Consider the following 20,797-nt stretch of genomic DNA (forward strand, 5'->3'; position numbering starts at 1 on the left):
TCTACCCATCTCATCCTCTGCCATTCCCTTCTCCTTTTGCCTTCAGTCTTTCCTTGCATGAAGGTGTTTTCTAAGAAGTTGTATCTTATATTAAAACTGATATTTTAACTGAGATTCTCCAACTTATAATCAACCTTGAGTATTAACACATATCTTTATAGCAACTATAAAGATTCCTAATTATTGTAATCATTCCCCTTCTTATTTATTAGATATTTGTTTTACATATAAACTTGTGAAAACCAGACTCAATAGAAATACATCAACATTTATATAATATTTTAACTGAGGACCATTTACTATTCATAATACAAACATTAAATAATAAATTACTCAGAAAGTCTTTAACTTCTAAAAGAAATATTCAGATCATACATACATTGTAAAAAGTAATTTTTTCTTTCTTTTATTGAATTATAGTTGATTTATAATGGGTTAGTTTCACATATACAGATTCAGTTATACATACAAATATATCTATTTTTTCAGATTATTTTCCCTTATAGCTTACTACATAATACTGAGTATATTTCCCTGTGCTATATTGTAAGTCTTTGTTGGTTATCTACTTTATCTAGAAAGTACTTTTGATTTTGTAAACTACATCCTGAATCATCACCATCGTGAAAAGTATAATTTTCAAGTGAAAATCATGCCGATTTACCTTTTCCTTACCAACTGACTTACAGAATCATCTCAAATCAAAACTCCCACCCAAGTGATTCTCTTTGTATGACACTTGGCCCCTGACAGCTGCAGTGCTATGCTGGATTTCTCTACTGAGTCCTGCCAGATCACCTTCATAGCAGAGCTTGGGTCAGACAGCGTCTCACTGTTCCCACCATCACAATCTTAGCTCAGGCCACAGTCTGTCTCCTAGACAACAACGGTAGACCTAGCCCATCTCCTTCTCCACCTTTGCTCCACACAGACTAAGTTCTATGTAGCAGCTAGAGCAAGACTTAAGATAGGTTAATCTAAGAGATGCTCATCACACTCCTACCTAGAGCCTTCCCATCACACTCAGGATTAAACTCAAGAGATCTTTCCGAGAGCTACAGAGCTGTAACAAGTTGGCCCGGAGCCCTGTCTCTGCCCTCACCTACAGCACCCCTCTCCCCCGACTCTGGGCCTTGCAGCCAGCCTGGTCTAGCTGCTCTTCTTCAGACACATCAAGCAAACTCCCAACTCAGGACTTTTAGTTCTGGCTATTTCACTGGCTCTTCCCCTAGTATGATCCTCCCCAGATCTCTTCAGGCTCTGCTCTAGTACTACTTCCTCTGAGAAGCCTTTCCCGTCCACCCTGTGTGAAACGAAAGGGGGTCACATCTCCTAAGTCTTGACTTATTTCCCTTGCTTTATGTCATGTGACACTTCTTAATAATTGATATTCTATTGCATCTGCTTTCTGCTCTTTTGTTGAACTGCCTTTCCCTCTAGAATATAAGCTCTACACAGACAGGGAACATAGCTTGTTCTTTACTCTGGCTCTGGGATCTAAGTTTATTGTTCATCCTCAATAAATATCTGGTGAATAAGTGAATGAATGAAACCTGAATATTGACAGGGGCCTCAAAGTCTTCTGAGATTTAGGTGAGGCTTTCTTAACTGCCCTTCCTACCCCTGCCCCCCCACCCCACCATCACCACCTACACGTACTCTCTACGTTACAGAGCTCTCCTCAAGACTTCCAGGAATTTCTAAAGCCACCTCTTGTCAGGGCACCTGTAGTTCCAACCGCTTGCATTCTTGGTTTGTGAATCATCTTGCCATCTTGTGTGCTCCATCTCTGCCCCACAAAAAGCCTTCTCCCAAAGGGAACCCTCCTACACTGTTGGTGGGAATGCAAACTAGTACAGCCACTATGGAGAACAGTGTGGAGATTCCTTAAAAAATTGCAAATAGAACTACCTTATGACCCAGCAATCCGATTGCTGGGCATACACACCGAGGAAACCAGAATTGAAAGAGACACATGTACCCCAATGTTCATCGCAGCACTGTTTATAATAGCCAGGACATGGAAACAACCTAGATGTCCATCAGCAGATGAATGGATAAGAAAGCTGTGGTACATATACACAATGGAGTATTACTCAGCTGTTAAAAAGAATTCATTTGAATCAGTTCTGATGAGATGGATGAAACTGGAGCCAATTATACAGAGTGAAGTAAGCCAGAAAGAAAAACACCAATACAGTATACTAACACATATATATGGAATTTAGGAAGATGGCAATGACGGCCCTGTATGCAAGACAGGAAAAAAGACACAGATGTGTATAACGGACTTTTGGACTCAGAGGGAGAGGGAGAGGGTGGGATGATTTGGGAGAATGGCATTCTAACATGTATACTATCATGTAAGAATTGAATCGCCAGTCTATGTCTGACGCAGGATACAGCATGCTTGGGGCTGGTGCATGGGGATGACCCAGAGAGATGTTATGGGGAGGGAGGTGGGAGGGGGGTTCATGTTTGGGAACACATGTAAGAATTAAAGATTTTAAAATTAAAAAAATTAAAAACTAAAAGAAAAAAAAAAAGCCTTCTCTCTTAAGCCAACTTGCTGCTGCTGCTGCTGCTAAGTCGCGTCAGTCGTGTCCGACTCTGTGCGACCCCACAGATGGCAGCCCACCAGGCTCCCCTGTCCCTGGATTCTCCAGGCAAGAACACTGGAGTGACTTGCCATTTCCTTCTCCAATGAATGAAAGTGAAAAGGGAAAGTGAAGTCGCTCAGTCTGTCCAACTGTTAGCGACCCCATGGACTGTAACCTACCAGGCTCCTCCATCCATGGGATTTTTCAGGCAAGAGTACTGGGGTGGGGTGCCATTGCCTTCTCTGAAGCCAACTTGGGTGTTTGGCAAACTAACTGAAGTTTTATGGATAGTAAAAGGCAAGGTTTTTACAGAGACTTTATAAAGAAAAACTCTGAGGTACACGTTAAAGTGAAGTGTGAAAGTGTTAGTTGTTCAGTCCGACTCTTGCGGACCAACTCTTTCACAACCTCATGGACTGTAGCCCACCAGGCTCCTCTGTCCATGGGATTCTCCACGCAAAAATACTGTGGCTGTTGCTGTTCCCTTTTCAGGGCATCTTCCCAACTCAGGGATCAAATCTGATCTCCTGCATTGCAGGCAGACTTTTTACCAAGCTACATATTAAACATCCTTCTTTAAAATCCTTCAGTCACTACCTCCTACAAAGGAGTTTTTCATAAGCACACTACCTTGTAAGTTTTCCTAACCCCACACCGACCTCCCTGTCCCTGCTTCACTCCATCGCTCCCTCACGTCACACTCTCCAGAGTAAAAACATGCTCCTCTCCTCATTTCACACAGAAAGCTCATGCCTTCCTTTCTTACATTTGATATTTATGGCTTCATGCTTTAGGATCTCTCCTTCCATCCCCCAAAGCCCTTAAAGGCATTTTCCAACAGAATGTCAAGTCAACTGTTAAGATGATACATCTATGGCTTCTTAAGCTATGAGAGGCTCTATTGTTCCACATAAAAACCACATATTGCCACCTGAATAAACATATCTCATCCTTATACACACTAAAAATCTTTCATATATACATACACATGTATATATATGTACATGAAGATAAGCATAAACACATATGAACATATATACTATATTTGAAATATATAGGTATATATATCATAAAGGAAAGATTATCAGAAAGTATAAATAAATTCACATGAATTCATAGAAACTATCACTCATCTGGTATTTTTGTCAGTTAGTTCAAAACAGAACAACTTTAATCAGGCAGATGTCTGTAAGCCTTTCTGATGTTAAAAACAGTTTCCTCATACTTGAAAAGACTGAGAGTTTATCACCTATCCAATATCTATTTTTGGAAACAGCATTTAGAGTGAAAAGGGACAAAGGTAGCCATATTTATAGATTCCCTTCATGCTTGTCAAGTATTTTCACCAGCAATTTCCACAGGGATGGAAAAAACACAAACACTCTTCATATCTAAATTACATGGACATATCATTAAGTGAAAAAAAAGCAATATTTAGTGTGTCCTCTAAAAGTAAGAACATATTGCTTTATCATTTGATTGTGAGACAGGTCTCACTTACTGGAGAGAAGAAACCCATAGCCCTGTTGGGTGAGAATTACCTGCAACCTCAGGTAGTTAGGTGATGCTGGTGGTGAAAAGACTGGCGCCCACCAATCGTAGTACCCGAAACCCCTGGTAGGATTGTCATCCAGGTCACCTTGCATTTTTTATTTCATTTCCAACAGTTAAAGACCGCTTATCTCTCGTGTCGTTGTATCTGCCATACCTTCCTGGGTCTTGGGAAGAATTGGTAGCCATTACTATGTCCCCTAAAATACTGCTTCTAGTACCTCCAGTATCCAGGCATATTCTAGTGAATTATATCACCCAGTACTCGCCAGTGAAGCTAACTGCCTAATAGGAATCCTAGGTCCTAAGGCCAAGTATACTATGCTGGTACAATCTTCCCCTATTCTAAGATGACAGCATCTTCATTGTTAGTAGGAGTCTGGGGATCCATTCTTGAGGCCTGGATTAGATATTCTTGGCCCTTGAACTGCACCCATAAAAGCCAAGTTTGACAATTCCATATGCCGCTTATATCTACCTCTGGGAAGAAGGGCTACTTACTGACTGTTTAACTGCAATGACTGTATACAACTAGATGTGGACAGGGGTAGAAGAGAGACTTCTCAACATACATATTTGATGTTTGAACATAATAAACATATTACCTATTTTTTAATATAATTAAAAGGAGAGAAGGTTAAAGCAATAATTGCTAGAAAATATATATAGAAAAAACTGCATAAATTAATGCCACACAGTTTCCCTCTCTACTCCAAAGCTTTTACGTGCATTTGAAAATGACATTTTAAGCCACAAAAATAAGAGCACATAGTGGACAACAGGGAAAGCATCCCCAAAGTAAAATAATATCGTGATGGCAAAAGAGAGTTTTACAGCTTTTCTCAAAGAAGACATTAGGATTCAATTTTAGTTAAACCTAAAGAAATGTTTAAAATCCAGAGAGGAAAATTAAAAGTACGGGAAATTTGTACTGTTTAAGAGTGGTGAAATCAACATGACACAGATGGTTCCCCCACTGGGGGTTAGGAAAGCACTATTGATATCCTTTTCCCTAGCTCTTCACGGCCTCACTGGGGAGACAGACAACTAAATGGATAATTAAAATACAGCGTGACATTATACATAAAAAACAATTCCATGTAGATTGCTGATCCAAATACGAGAAGGAAAGCAAGAAAACTTCTAGAAGAAAATATCCAATCTTCTCTACTTTAGGACAGAGAAAATTTTCTTAAACACAACAAAAAAAGAGAAAAATAATAACCACAGAGGAAAACAACTAATACTTTGGGTGACATTAAATATAAGTTTCATTCATCAGAAAACACAGTTAAAAGGTGAGAAGGTGGGTCACATGGTGGGAAAAGACATTCTCACCATGTGTAGCTGGCAAGCCACTTCTACAAATTAATAAGAATAAGAAAGACACTCAAGTAGATGAGCAACTGACATTTAGAAAAGAGGACACCTACAGAACCAGTTAACATCTGGGAAGCTTCCTTGGTGGCTCAGTGGCAAAGAATCTGCCTGCCAATGCTGGGTCACAGGTTTGATCCCTAGGTTGGGAAGATCCCCTGGAGAAGGAAATGGCAACCCACTCCAGTATTCTTGCCTAGGAAATCCCACGGACAGAAGAGCCTGGTGGGGTACAGTCCACAGGGTCACAAAAGAGTCAGACGTGACTTGGTGACTAAACAACAACACATGACCATTAACAGCTATGGAGTACCAAAAGGAAATTATGACCACGATAAGATACCACCACGGACCGTGCAGAAGCACGGCCAAGAGGAGCTACCCCTCGCCCAAGGTTGGGGTGGCGACCAAGAGTGCCAGGCTGCGTCGGCACAGCAGTGGCCGAGAGGAGCTACCCCAAATCTGGGGTCAGGGGCAGCGGCCGAAAGGAGCTGCCCCCCACCCGAGGCCAGGGGCTGTGGCCAGGAGGAGCTACCCCACATAGAAGAAGCGGCGACTGTGCAGGCAAGAGGGCCAAGAGGAGCTACTCCACAATCAAGGTCAGGACGGGTGGCCGTGAGGAGATAACCCTCGTCCAAGGTATAAGAAACCCAGGTAAGATGGTAGGTGTTGCGAGAGGGCATCAGAGGGCAGACACACTGAAACCATAATCACAGAAAACTAGCCAATATGATCACACGGACCACAGCCTTGTCTAACTCAATGAAACTAAGACATGCTGAGGGGACCACCCAAGAGGGACGAGTCACGGTGGAGAGGTCTGACAGGATGTGGTCCACTGGAGAAGGGAATGGCAACCACTTCAGTATCCTTGCCTTGAGAACCCCATGAACAGTATGAAAAGGCAAAACGATAGGATACCGAAAGAGGAACTCCCCAGGTCGGTAAGTGCCCAATATGCTACTGGAGATCAGTGGAGAAATAACTCCAGAAAGACTGAAGGGATGGAGCCAACGTAAAAACAATACCCAGCTGTGGATGTGACTGGTGATAGAAGCAAGGTCTGATGCTGTAAAGAGCAATATTGCATAGGAACCTGGAATATTAGGTCCATGAATCAAGGCAAACTGGAAGTGGTCAAACAAGAGATGGCAAGAGTGAACGTCGACATTCTAGGAATCAGCAAACTAAAATAGACTGGAATGGGCAAATTTAACTCAGATGACCATTATATCTACTACTGTGGGCAGGAATCCCTTAGAAGAAACGGAGTAGCCATCATGGTCAACAAAAGAGTCCAAAATGCAGTACTTGGATGCAATCTCAAAAATGACAGAATGTTAAAAAAAAAAAATGACAGAATGATCTCTGTCTCCAAGGCAAACCATTCGATATCACGGTAATCCAAGCCTATGCGCCAACCAGTAACGCTGAAGAAGCTGAAGTTGAACGGTTCCATGAAGACCTACAAGACCTTTTAGAACTAACACCCAAAAAGATGTCTTTTCAGTATAGGGTACTGGTAAAAGTAGAAAGTCAAGAAACCCCTGGAGTAACAGACAAATTTGGCCTTGGAATACAGAATGAAGCAGGGTAAAGCCTAATAGACTTTTTCCAAGAGAACGCACTTGTCATAGCAAACACCCTCTTCCAACAACACAAGAGAAGTCTCTACACATGGACATCACCAGATGGTCAACACCAAAATCAGATTGATTATATTCTTTGCAGCCAAAGATGGAGAGGCTTTATACAGTCAGCAAAAACAAGACCAGGAGCTGACTCTGGTTCAGATCATGAATTCCTTATTGCCAAATTCAGACTTTAATTGAAGAAAGTGGGGAAAAATACTAGACCATTCAGGTATGACCTAAATCAAATCCCTTATGATTATACAGTGGACATGAGAAATAGATTTAAGGGGCTAGATCTGACAGATAGAGTGCCTGATGAACTATGGACAGAGGTTTGTGACACTGTATAGGAGACAGGGATCAAGACCATCCCCATGGAAAAGAAATGCAAACAAGCAAAATAGCTGTCTGAGGAGGCCTTACAAATAGCTGTGAAAAGAAGAGAAGCAAAAAGAAAAGGAGAAAAGGAAAGATACAAGCAGCTGAATGCAGAGTTCCAAAGAATAGCAAGGAGAGATAAGAAAGCCTTCCTCAGTGATCAATGCAAAGAAATAGAGGAAAACAACAGAATGGGAAAGACTAGAGATCTCTTCAAGAAAATTAGAGACACCAAGGGAACATTTCATGGAAAAATGGGCTCAATAATGGGCAGAAATGGTATGGACCTAACAGAAGCAGAAGATATTGAGATGAGGTGGCAAGAATACACAGAACTGTACAAAAAAGAGCTTCACAACCCAGATAATCATGATAGTGTGATCACTCACCTAGAGCCAGACATCCTGAAATGTGAAGTCAAGTGGGCCTTAGAAAGCATTACTATGAACAAAACTAGTGGAGGTGATGGAATTCCAGTTGAGCTATTTCAAATCCTGAAAGATGATGCTGTGAAAGTGCTACACTCAATATGCCAGCAAATTTGGAAAACTCAGCAGTGGCCACAGGACTGGAAAAGTCAGTTTTCATTCTAATCCCAAAGAAAGGCAATGCCAAAGAATGCTCAAACTACCACACAGTGGCATTCATCTCACACGCTAGTAAAGTAATGCTCAAAATTCTCCAAGCCAGGCTTCAGCAATACATGAACTGTGAACTTCCAGATGTTCAAGCTGGTTTTAGATAAGGCAGAGGAACCAGAGATTGAATTGCCAACATCTGCTGGATCATGGAAAAAGCATGAGATTTCCAGAAAAACATCTATTTCTGCTTTATTGACTATGCCAAAGCCTTTGACTGTGTGGATCACAATAAACTGTGGAAAATTCTTCAAGACATGGGAATACCAGACCACCTGACCTGCCTCTTGAGAAACCTATATGCAGGCCAGGAAGCAACAGTTAGTACTGGACATGGAACAACAGACTTGTTCCAAATAGGAAATACTCCAATAGGAGTACATCAAGGCTATATATTGTCACCCTGCTCATTTAACTTATATGCAGAGTACATCATGAGAAAAGCTGGGCTGGAAGAAGCACAACCTGGAATCAAGATTGCCGGGAGAAATATCAATAAACTCAGATACGCAAATGACACCACCCTATGGTAGAAAGTGAAGAGGAGCTAAACAGCCTCTTGATGAAACTGAAAGAGGAGAGTGGAAAAGTTGGCTTAAAGCTCAACGTTCAGAAAACTAAGATCATGGCATCTGGTCCTATCACTTCATGGGAAATGGATGGGGAAACAGTGGAAACAGTGTCAGACTTTATTTTGGGGGGGGCTCCAAAACCACTGCAGACGGTGATGCAGCCATAGAATTAAAAGACGCTTACTCCTTGGGAGAAAAGTTATGACCAACCTAGATAGCATGTTCAAAAGCAGAGATGTTACTTTGCCAACAATGGTCCATCTAGTCAAGGCTATGGTTTTTCCAGTAGTCATGTATGGATGTGAGAGTTGGACTGTGAAGAAAGCTGAGCACCGAAGAATTGATGCTTTTGAACTGTGGTGTTGGAGAAGACTCTTGAGAGTCCCTTGGACTGCAAGGAGATCCAACCAGTCCATTCTGAAGGAGATCAGCCCTGGGATTTCTTTGGAAGGACTGATGCTGAAGCTGCAACTCCAATACTTTGGCCACCTCATGCGAAGAGTTGACTCGTTGGAAAAGACTGTGATGCTGGGAGGGATTGGGGACAGGAGGAGAAGGGGACGACAGAGGATGAGATGGCTGGACGGTATCACCGACTCTATGGACATGAGTTTGAGTGAACTCTGGGAGTTGGTGATTGACAGGGAGGCCTGGTGTGCTGTGATTCATGGGGTCACAAGGAGTCAGACTCGACTGAGCGACTGAACTGAGCTGAACTGATACAACCACCAAAATGCCTAACTACTGACTATGTCCATTTGGGGTCAATGATGGGAAACTACACACAGTGCTAGAGAGAGAAAATTGGTTAAGATCAAAACTGATCTTAATGATCCAAAAGAAAGGACTTTTCTGGTGGTCCAGTGACTAACAGTTCATTCTCCCAATACAGGGGAACTGAGTTCAATCCCAGGTCAGGGAACTAGATCCTGTATGCCACAACTGAAAAGATCCTGCATGCTGGAACTAAGACCTGGCATAGCCGATAAATAAATATTCAAAAAATGAAAGAACATATTGAAAACTTTTGGAAGTACTGAGGCCAAACATACATCTACTCAGTAACTCCTAGATAAGCACTCCTGAGAATGAGTGCTTATTTCCCCAAGTCAGGAGCGAAAACATTCATAGCATGATTTTACTTACAATAACCCCAAATTGGAAATGACCCAAATGCTTATCAACAATAAATCAATATACATATAACTATGGTTATATACATATACAATGGTACACTATACTGTAATGATTATAAAATGACTACAGCTATATACAATGGGGCTTCCCTGGTATCTCAGATGGTAAAGAATCCACCTGCAATGCAAGAGACATGGGTTCAATCCCTGGGTTGGGAAGATACCCTGGAGAAGGCAATGGCTACCCACTCCAGTATTCTTGCCTGGAGAATCGCATGGACAGAGGAGGCTGGCAGGCTACAGTCTGTGGAGTCACAAAGTATCAGACATGGCTGAGTGACTAACGCTACTACTACCGTACACAATGACATAGAGAAATTTCATAGGCATATTGACAAGAACATGAGATATAAGAAATCAGGCACAACATTATATGTACTACATTATTCTACTTACATAAGTTCTGAAATAGGCAAAGTAATTGTATCAAAAACCAAACAATAATTACCTTTGGGAGGAGGAAGCATACTGATTGGACGGGAGTATTAAGAGGGTTCTTGCATGCAGTTATGTTCAATTTCTTGGCTTGAATGGTGGGTTTATGAGTATATTTACTTCAAGATAAATAAACTGTACACTAAGAGTGTTGTGCACTTTTCTGCACAAATCTAATATTTCAATGAGAAAGTTTTTAGAAATAGAATGTTTCAGAATCCACTGAGGGAACACATTAAAGGAAGCCCCAAAACTGGTTTAGATAATTGGGGAAAGCTCCCTGGAAGGCCACGCTGAACTCTAGAAGATGTGTTGGAGTGAGCTTGATCAATAGCAGGAAGAGAATGTTCCAGAACAAAAGCTGGAGATGAGAGAGAATTGCAGTGCCTTCTAGGAACTGTAGCTATTTCTTATAGCTGAAGCACAGTGTTTGGAGGTTGAGAGGGAGGAGAGAGAAGAGATGGGAGAGCTGAGAGGGTCCGGGTTAGATGGAGTTTCAAGCCCTGCTGAGAAATTTGGACACTGTTCTTAGAGCTGGTTTAAAGGGCTGGTTCTAAATAAGGAATAATGTGATTAGATTTGTATTTAAAACCAGGACTACAACAAAGTATTGAGACTAGAAGATAGGGATTACTGGAAAAATCTAGACTACAGGATATGGAGTGAGAAAGACGGAGAAAAGCAAAGGCTGTTAAAGGGTATTTTGATAGCATGAGTTGGCAAATGATTGATTATTTGTGAGACACACAGAGGAGCCAAGTTCAAAGCTTTAGCCTGTGCCATTTTCTGAGAATAGAACGTGGAGGATGTACAGATTGGGTGGGAAAGATGGAGTTAATAGACCAGCTATAACTCACACTTCTGGAGGGCAACACAGTAGTGAGATTCTAAACAGCCAAGTGGGACTCTCACATTTTATAGCACTTTTCTAATTTCCCTAGGAGTTTCATAATAGTCATCTCATTCTGGTCCCTCTATAGCCTCTGGCATGGTCCACACAGGCATTATCATTCTGCACAGCAAGCTCCCCACCGCAGATCTGAGGGGACATCAGGGCACTCTGTGAGCTTGACATAGGACAGGGAAGGGCAGAGAAGCTCTACCCGTCTCTCAGGACTCTGTGCTTCTCACTCCGTGGCTCTGACCTGGACCTCTGCGATGGTAAGCCAAAGCAATGCATTCCAAATGCTTTCAGTGATGAAAGAAGTGCATGAAGTCGACATTATCATATCTGAAGAGCATCTGTAATCTAAAGAAAACCCCAGATGAGCCCAAGTCATCTTCCCTCACCATTGCTTTCTCCTCACATACTCACCTAAGCCAATCTGAGATTATCCTTCACCCTGACTTGGATTTGTACTCATCTGCATGCCTTCTGAGGTCCAAATATTGATCTTCATAATGAGCAGTTGTGTTCAGATGGGTAGGTGGCCTGGCTATTTGTCCAATGACATTAAGACAAACTCCTGACAACTTTACATCTTTGCCATGAACACCCAGATTCAGGGTCTCATCAAACACTGGGGATGCCTTGGCATCCCATGCTTGAGGCCTCCCATTACCCTCCCAGATACACATTAAGGTGATGAATTCCATGTCAACTCATATTATTTATCACCTTCACGATGGGCGGTTAAAAACCACCATCGTCCTATTTCTCATATATCTGTCACAAGCCAGTCAGGAAAGTCCACAAATCGCTGACACTTGAACATTTTCTTTCTGGAGGAGACATAAATGAAAGTTGCCATTTCTCTATGTTCAACACAATATCAAATTTAAAACTAAATATTTTTCTGCTAATAAACAAAAAAGAGTCTCTTAAATCGGACATATTGGTGTCATCGGGATATTTGATTACAGGTTGATGAAACGAAATGAGCAGAGAGATAGAGTTCAGAAATCATTTTATCTGAATGAAATTTAAAATGAGTGAGATTCAAAGAACTGAAATGGAGAATTAAAATGTTGAAGCAACAATGTCAGGATCTCAGCGTTTGTGAACAGGTCCTCTAAAACAAAGAATCTGAGGCTTGCCACCAAAATGCATGTTATTTATACATTTTCACTTTCTACATTTCATTCTGTTGTTGGGATTCACACAGACATATGGTACATGAGATAATTTAAGGGAATTAATTGTATCATCTGTCACTTATAAACCAATAGAAGAAGCAAAATGACATGCATAGGAACACCTTTATCTGAGACTCAGAAATTGATAAATGTCAGGCATGATGGATCGTGCATTGCAGGAGACTCAGGGAAGGACAAGGAAAGAGACTATCGTCAGGTAGCCAGCGATCAGAGGGTGGATGTACCTACAAGTGAAACCTGATATTCCAAAGAGTAACTAGCATCTTTTCTCGGAGGCTCCCAAGCACAGAATGCAGCCCTATGTCCTCAGCTGGGAAAGACCCTAAGTATTATAGCCTTGCCCTTCGTTTTACAGAAGAGGCTTCAGAGGACTGAGAAATTGAGAAACTGAGCTGGTGTCACACAGCTGCTAAGGGACTATCCTGTGAATAGACCTTGGACCTCTTGAGTCTATGAATGTCCATCTTTCTTCCACCTTGACCTCATGCATTGCATTAACTGATACCATAAGTCTCTATTGAACATTATGTGTAATTAAGGTATTATTGCATTTTGATCAAACAAATCAACTAGTCTTTACCAAACACTTGCTTATCCACCAAGAATTTAATATCACTGAGAATCATGTTTATTCATGTTCTTCCTCTTCAAAAATGATACTTCGAAGTACCTTTCCATAACAGACATCTGCACTTTCTGGTGTAGCTACTGTTGGCAAACTATCTCCACTGGCACCTCCTACACTCAAAACAGGCCAGCTCCCTTTGCCTTCTTGGAAGCAAAGCTAATTTCCAGCAGGTTTTATGAGGATGTGATGTTTTAGACTGTGTTGTCACCAAAGTCAGGTCTTGTCTTTTGTGCTCCTGGTTTCCCCCACTTATGCAGTCATGTCTCAGTCCTGGGCCATCCCGCTCTGTCCTACTTATAAGACAGAGGAGAAGGAGGGCGTGTGGCTACAGGGAAGACCCAAGGGGCCACGGTAAGCCTGACCATCCCAATATGTAACAGTTACTGGATCCTGTTATTGTTGCTATTTAGTTGCTAAGTCTTCTCAGACTTTTTTGTAACCCCATAGACTATAGGGCTCCTCTGTCCATGTAATTAAGGTATTGTACTATCTTGACTGTAGCCCACCAGGTTTCTTTGTCCATGGGATTTCCCAGGCAAGAATACTGGAGGGTGTTGTCACTTCCTTGTCCAAGAGATCTTCCCAACCCAGGGATCAAAACTGTGGATCTTGTATTGCAGGCAGATTCTTTACCACTGAGCCACCTGGGAAGCCATCATTAAATAGTAAGAAATCCCATGATTTGATCATTGAATACACCTTTATTGGGGACTTTCCTGGAGGTCCAGTGGTTAACACCATTCTACCCATACAGGGGGTCTGGGTTCAATGCCTAGTTGGGAACTAAATTCCTACATGCTATGCAGTATGGCCAAAAATAAATAAATAATAAATTGCACATAAAAAATAAATAAATACAATGCATCCAAATATATATATATATATGTATACACCTTTATTTTATTAAGCACTACCCTCTCCTTTTAAATGCAAATACTTTTGAAATGGTTAGTACAACAGATTTGTAGTTTAGAGGATCAGACTGTGTTCCTCTACAGGAGGGAAAAATGAAGCAGAACAGAGCATCCAAGGCAGTGGTAAAGTGATCCCCATGATGACCTCAGATGAATCCAGTCCTGGGAAAGGAGGTGACGATCTAGAGCCATTCTGTGCAGGCAAATTGGCCCCATGCAGTCTTCTCTGGGGTGTTAATAACTGTAATCATCATAATAGTCATTAAAGCAGCTGATATTTATCTGAGGCTTATGATGTTCCAGATATTTAGCTGCAAGCATGATTCTACAGAGGCCACATTCTCCTTTGAGAATCTTAAACCTTCATTCCTGAGCCCTGCTAGTCTGCCAAAATATTATGACAGATCTTAGGATACATCACCTATAAAGTGACTGATGAAATTGCCCTTATGCCCTTATGGAATTGCCCTTATGGCATTGCCATATGAAATAATGAATATATTTTACTTACTAATAACATAATAATTAACAATGATACACTAAATAATATAGTATAATATAATAATATATTTTATATTGATAAAATATTTTACAGATGACCCTTGAAAATGCTGATTTGAACTGCATGAGTCCATTTACATGGAGATATTTTCAATGGTAAATACAACAGTATTACATGGTCTGCAGAGGAATCACAGACAGGGAGAACTGACAATAAATTTTATGCAGATTAACCCTTGACTTGTTCAACGATCAACTTTAATTACAAACATGGTTACTTATTTACTAGGTACAAATTTACCTATAATTTCTAGGTATCCACACAGGAAACAACCACAACTCAAGGATAGATCCTAGAGCTGAAGGGTCAACAAGGTTTGAACCATGGCTCTGTTTCTTCATCAGTAAAATGAATTGTAAAATGTCACCTCATAGGGTTTTTGGCTCCTCTGTCCATGGGGATTTTCCATGCAAGAATACTGGAGTGGGTTGCCATGCCCTCCTCCAGGGGATCTTCTTGACCCAGGGATCGAACCTGCCTCTCTTATACCTCCTGCATTGGCAGGTGGATTCTTTACCACTAGTGCCACCTGGGAAGCCCAAATGACTTAATATTTGTGAAGTAATTAGAAGTGTGGCTAGCACATAGTGCCTACAATCTAAGAATCTAAAGCCTCGCTTTATTTGATATGTATAACATATATATGATATATTTATAATGGCACGGTTATCATTATCCCAGTTTTTCCTCTCTCCCCTTCCAAGAGCAAGGAAATTATTTTCTACTCAAGATGGAAACAAGTGTGGAAACTAGAATGCATTCCATTCTAGTCTTCTTTCTTTATCTTGCTGGCAAATCTTCAATTTCCCCCAAGAGGACAGGGTTTTAAAACAGAAAACCTGGGAGATCTATAGACTATTACTGGTCTCCTGGCCTCACCTTGGAAATTGCTTCTCTGAAACATGATTGGAGGGAAAGGGGGAAACCCAGTGAAAGAAGAAAAGTTTTAAAAGCGAGGTGAATATCTCCATCTATCAGCCTGCTTCATGTAAACAGGAGGGTGGCTTTAACCGGAATCGAGAACATCAAGAACTCACAGAATGCTGGGTCCCCCTGCTTGTCTGTCCCTGAGAACCTGGAAACCTCACCCTCCCGCTGTGGTCAGACTCTCATCCCTCGCCCGGCACCGAACCCTGGTGGGCATTCGAGCCAGGAAAGGGGAGGCTGGGGCCGCAGGCACGAGTGCAGCTGGCTTCCAGCCCTGCAGATGCCAATGCTGGCTTTCTGCAGAACGGGGATCTAACTCCGCAAGGTGGCCTCTGACCACTCAGTCCCTCTAGTCACCACCAGACAACAGAGGCGGGCAATGACGCGAACTGCGGACTGGACTTTGTGCAGGCCGGGGTGCTTCTAACCTGGGTAGAAATACCACAAGTCAAGAAACCATTTCTCACTTCAGCCACAAAATTGAATTCAAGTGAACTGAAGTCCTTGTTCTTCATTTCCTGCTGAGATACCACCCCTCTTGGGGTATATGGGCAGCCCCGTTGGTTCAGACAGTAAAAGAATCCACCTGCAGTGCAGGAGACCCGGGTTCGATCCCTGGGTCAGGAAGATCCCCTGGAGGAGGGCATGGCAACCTACTCCAGTATTCTTGCCTGAAGAATCCTCATGGACAGAGGAACCTGGTGGGCTGCAGTCCATGCCGTCACAAAGACACAACTGAGCGACTGACACTAACACACTCGGGGTGTGTGTGTGTGTGTGTGTGTGTGTGTGTGTGTGTGTGTTACACTGGGGGTTGGATTCCACAGGACATCAGGCACTGGGAAGGGAAGGTGGCTGTGAGGTGGAACAAAGCAAGCACAAAATGGAGCCCACAGGTGTGAGCTGCAAGCCGAGAGGATGGATGGAAAGCTGATTGCCTCTGCCCTTGGCAGTCCAATAACCCCCAGAAGTCAGAGCCTTGGTTATGATGCTGGGCACACACACCTGGCCTCTGGGTTAGAGGAGCTGCGGGAGGACCGCTTGACGGCGGAGCAGCCGCCAGCCTGAGTGCCACCTCCACCCGGGGGGGTGAGTGTCTCAGATACGGCGGGCATGGGGCACAGTGCGACTGCTACCTCCCTCCACACCCGCTTCCCACCCGCGAGTCTCTGGAACCATGCAGGAAGGGGGTTCTGAGAGGCAGTTCAGCCTGGTGCATGTAGCTGACACTCTGCTGCACCGCGCCAGTGCCTCCCTCTCCACCTGCATCTCCTGGATTCAAGGATTCTGTCGCTGGGTGTAAAGACAAGGCAGACTTGGAAAGAAAATGCTAGGGGTGTGTGTGCACGTGTGTGTGCGCACATAGATAGGGCTATGACTGGAAGTATGCTTTGAAATGGTGTATTTCACAACCTTCACCCCTATTCTTCCCCAGAACTGTATACACATGGGTAGAATCACAGCCGTAAGTGAACAGTTCTCAAGGGGGCGAGCATCTATAATAACCAATGAAACCACACCTCTCTCTCATCTCATCTTCAAGACTGTAACTACACTGCCACCTGCCCTTTGATATTTTCTTCAGGCTTCAATCCCAGCGAGAATCATCAGTGGGTGGTTTTACAAAAAAAAGGTATGAAATTTACAAAGGTGGTACCGATGAGGCTATTTGCAGGGCAGGAAGAGAGACGCAGACATAGACAGAGAATGGACGAGTAGACACAGGGGGTGAAGGGGAGGGTGGGCGAATTGGGAGAGCCGGACTGACATATACGTACTACCTTGAGTTAAATAGCTAGTGGGGAGCTGCCCTCTAACACAGAGAGCTCAGCTCAATGCTCTGTAACGAACTGGGGGTGGGACGGACGCGGGTGAACAGCTCAAGAGGGAAGGGATATGTGTATACATATAGCTGACTCACTTCATTGTACAACAGAAACCAACAATATTGTAAAGCAATCATACTTTAATACAAAAAATAATAAACGCACCAGTGTCTAAAGCATGTATCAAAAAGTAAATCAGTAAAGATAATAATATTCCAAAAAAGAAAAAGCTGAACAGATACTGTCATTAGTGCACATAAAAATGAAATACCAACACTGAACATCTTTATGATTTAGCAACATAAGCTATGTTTTGTATTGTTAACTATTTCTATATCTTCATAATTATTACTGGGCAGTAATATAAATTAGTCTAAAACTGATGGAAGAAGCATAAGATAACTGTTCTAATTACTGCATTAAAGAATACGACTATGGCTGATACAATTAGTGATTGCAAGCCTTAGTGTCCTCAGTTGTTGATTTATATTTACATGGTTATATAATGCCTACACTATTTCATGTCTAATTTTTAAACATAAAATAATTTGTGTGAGAAAAAAAAACCACCTATAAATCCAAACGAGAGGGCTTCAGAGGTCTCGGCTGGAGGCCAGGCCCCTCTCCTGTCTCTGAAGCCTTCAGTCTGTTCTGACCTTTGCTGTCAAGTGGACACCACCACGCAGCCCGTTTTCTAGTGGCTCGTCACTCAGGGTCCTGGAGGACAGGGGAGGATACTTAAGGCAGGAACAAAGGAGGTTTCATGGAAGGACTACTCACTGAGGGGGCGGCTGGTTTCCGGAAGCCAGCTGCTTGGGGAAACAGCCACGGGTTAGAAGCTGAGACCACATGAGGGGGCCCAGTGGGACGGAGCGTGCCTGGCAGGAGGAGGCAGCTGCAGCTGAGGAAGGAGGCCTCCCCACCCCGGCTGGCGGTGTGGCCCAGACCCTCCTGCCCCACCCAGAGATCGCTTACCGGTGCCTGCCTCCAGAAGACCTGGCAGGAAACCAGAAAGCGGCGGCGTCCAGGAGCAGTCATGATGGGGGTCAGCTTCCTGGAGCAAAGGGCAGGGCAGGGAATAGCTCTGGGGGGACCATTGGGAACCCACTGGCTTCTCTGGCGTCACTTCTCCTTGACAGTCATGACTTCAGGGACGAAGGACACACGGTGGCCAGCAGCCCTGCAGAGACACCTGGGGCGGCCAGTCCCAGCATCACAGAGCAGGACACCGGGGCCCAGTCCCCCTCCAGCAGGCACGCAGCAAACCTTACAGCGCTGCCGACGGAGGCTGGGCCCTCTCTGACGCTTCCCCGGCGATCCCTGATAGGCCATCCCGGATAGGCGTTCCCTGCACCCTGCTATCAGCTTGATCTCTCTTTTTGCTCTAAGGCCTCCTCCAGGGGAAATTGCGAAACAGGAAAAGCTTTAGGCTCCAGAGTCACCTGCCTATCTCCCAGCAGATGTTTTCCCGCCTCCAAGTTGCCACAAAGCAGTAGCATTGATTTTACTCTCCTATTTAGACGGAGAGGCATAAACATACACAAACGTGAAAGTAGCGCTGTGGTCTATCAGCAACACAGCTCATCTGCAGGGCTAGACGTCTCTGCTGTCCACCTGCGAAGGCGGCCCCCAGCCAACACGACCAGAAACAAGGCTAGGAGGAGCAGCCGGGGGTCTCTAGCCTGGACACAACGGCCAGGACCTGCCCAGGGGATAAGCCACTTCCTGCCTCCAGGTAGAGGACCTGCTATGGCAGAGAAAGCGATGCTTTCATAAGCGATGCCTATGAAGGCAACTGGGAATAGGAGAGAAAAATACCGAAAAGCATGCCACGTACTAATTAAAGAATTGTGTATATATACATAAATACATTTATATATACACATATATATACATAAATACGTTTATATATATATACACATATTTATACATAAATACATTTATATATATATACATAAATACATTTATATATATACACACACATATATATATATTTTTTATACATATACACATATATATACATAAATACATTCCGTCCATGGGATTTTCCAGGCAAGAGTACTGGAGTGGGTTGCCATTGCCTTCTCCATAGACATATGTATATGTATATACATAAATACATTTATCTATATACACACATATTTATACATAAATACATCTTTATATATATACACATATATATACATAAATAGAAGACAATTGCACCCCACTCCAGTACTCTTGCCTGGAAAATCCCATGGATGGAGGAGCCTGGTAGGCTGCAGTCTATGGGGTCGCACAGAGTCGGACATGACTGAAGTGACTTAGCAGCATATATATATATTTTTTTATTTATGTAAAAATACATATATATTTTTATATAATACATTTATATACACATACATATATTATGACATTTAAATATATACACATATATATAAATAAATATACATATATAAATGTATATATACATACACACACACACACACACAGATAAATAAAATGCAGCATAGTAAACCTAAGAAATGCTAAAGAGTACAGAGTCCTAAGGACCCCAACTCAGCCTTGGAGGCATATGAATATATAGTGGCTGGAACATAACAGACTTTCAGTAAATAATTTCTGACTTGTCCCTCATATGCTAAGTATAAAATAAAGTACTAAACTGAACATTCCCAGGTGTCGGTCACTGAGTAGGCAGAGCCCGTTGCCTGCAGTCATTGACCATCTAGCCAGAGGTGGCCTGAGCAGTATGGCCCGTAGGTCCCCAAACACAACCACAGAAACAAACGTCTAGCTCATCCCTGACAGCGCTCTCAGGTGAGAGGCTGGACAGGGGCATGGCCCACACCATAAGATCAGGGTTCAGTCCTGCTATAATGTCCCATCTCTGTTCCCAGAAGTATATGGAAGGATTGACCACTTTGATTCCATCCTAGACACTGATCACCTGAACTCTAGAAGCTCAATGTTTTGCCAGATCGGCAAATCTCTGTCCTTATCCTTATTTATTTATTTTTGTCTCCTAGGCAAACCCCTTTTCTTCTGTGAAAATCAGACCCAGACTGAGAGAAAAAGGGAACACTTAACTTTTCACTCAATAATTACCTCTTTTTTCAGATTTGGTTTTTTTGTTTGTTTTCAAACATTATGACCTTTTCAATTAAAAATTAACTTAAAAAGACCAATCACCTGCATGCTGCCTGCCACCATATTCCTGCCATTATTAGTAGGTGCTAGCTTTGGAGAAGGCAATGGCAACCCACTCCAGTACTCTTGCCTGGAGAATCCCAGGGACAGAGGAGCCTGGTAGGCTGTAGTCCATGGGGTCGCGAAGAGTCGGACATGACTGAGTGACTCCCCTTTCACTTTTCACTTCCATGCATTGGAGAAGGCAATGGCAACCCACTCCAGTACTCTTGCCTGGAGAATCCCAGGGACTGGGGAGCCCGGTGGGCTGTCATCTATGGGGTCACATGGAGT

The 20,797-nt window shown here is 42.9% G+C and overlaps 1 long non-coding RNA gene across 1 annotated transcript in view; it reads right to left on the reverse strand.

Moving 5' to 3' along the window:
- LOC138416915 (uncharacterized) overlaps positions 1–18,636 on the reverse strand; it is a 59,013-nt gene extending 40,377 nt beyond the window's left edge. The window contains exon 1 of the long non-coding RNA XR_011247895.1: positions 18,311–18,636. This is a non-coding gene — a long non-coding RNA (uncharacterized lncRNA). The remainder of the gene's footprint in view (positions 1–18,310) is intronic.
- Positions 18,637–20,797: the final 2,161 nt, after the last annotated feature.

Source organism: Ovis canadensis, chromosome 13 (assembly GCF_042477335.2).
Source record: "Ovis canadensis isolate MfBH-ARS-UI-01 breed Bighorn chromosome 13, ARS-UI_OviCan_v2, whole genome shotgun sequence".
Classification (NCBI taxonomy): Eukaryota; Metazoa; Chordata; class Mammalia; order Artiodactyla; family Bovidae; genus Ovis; species Ovis canadensis.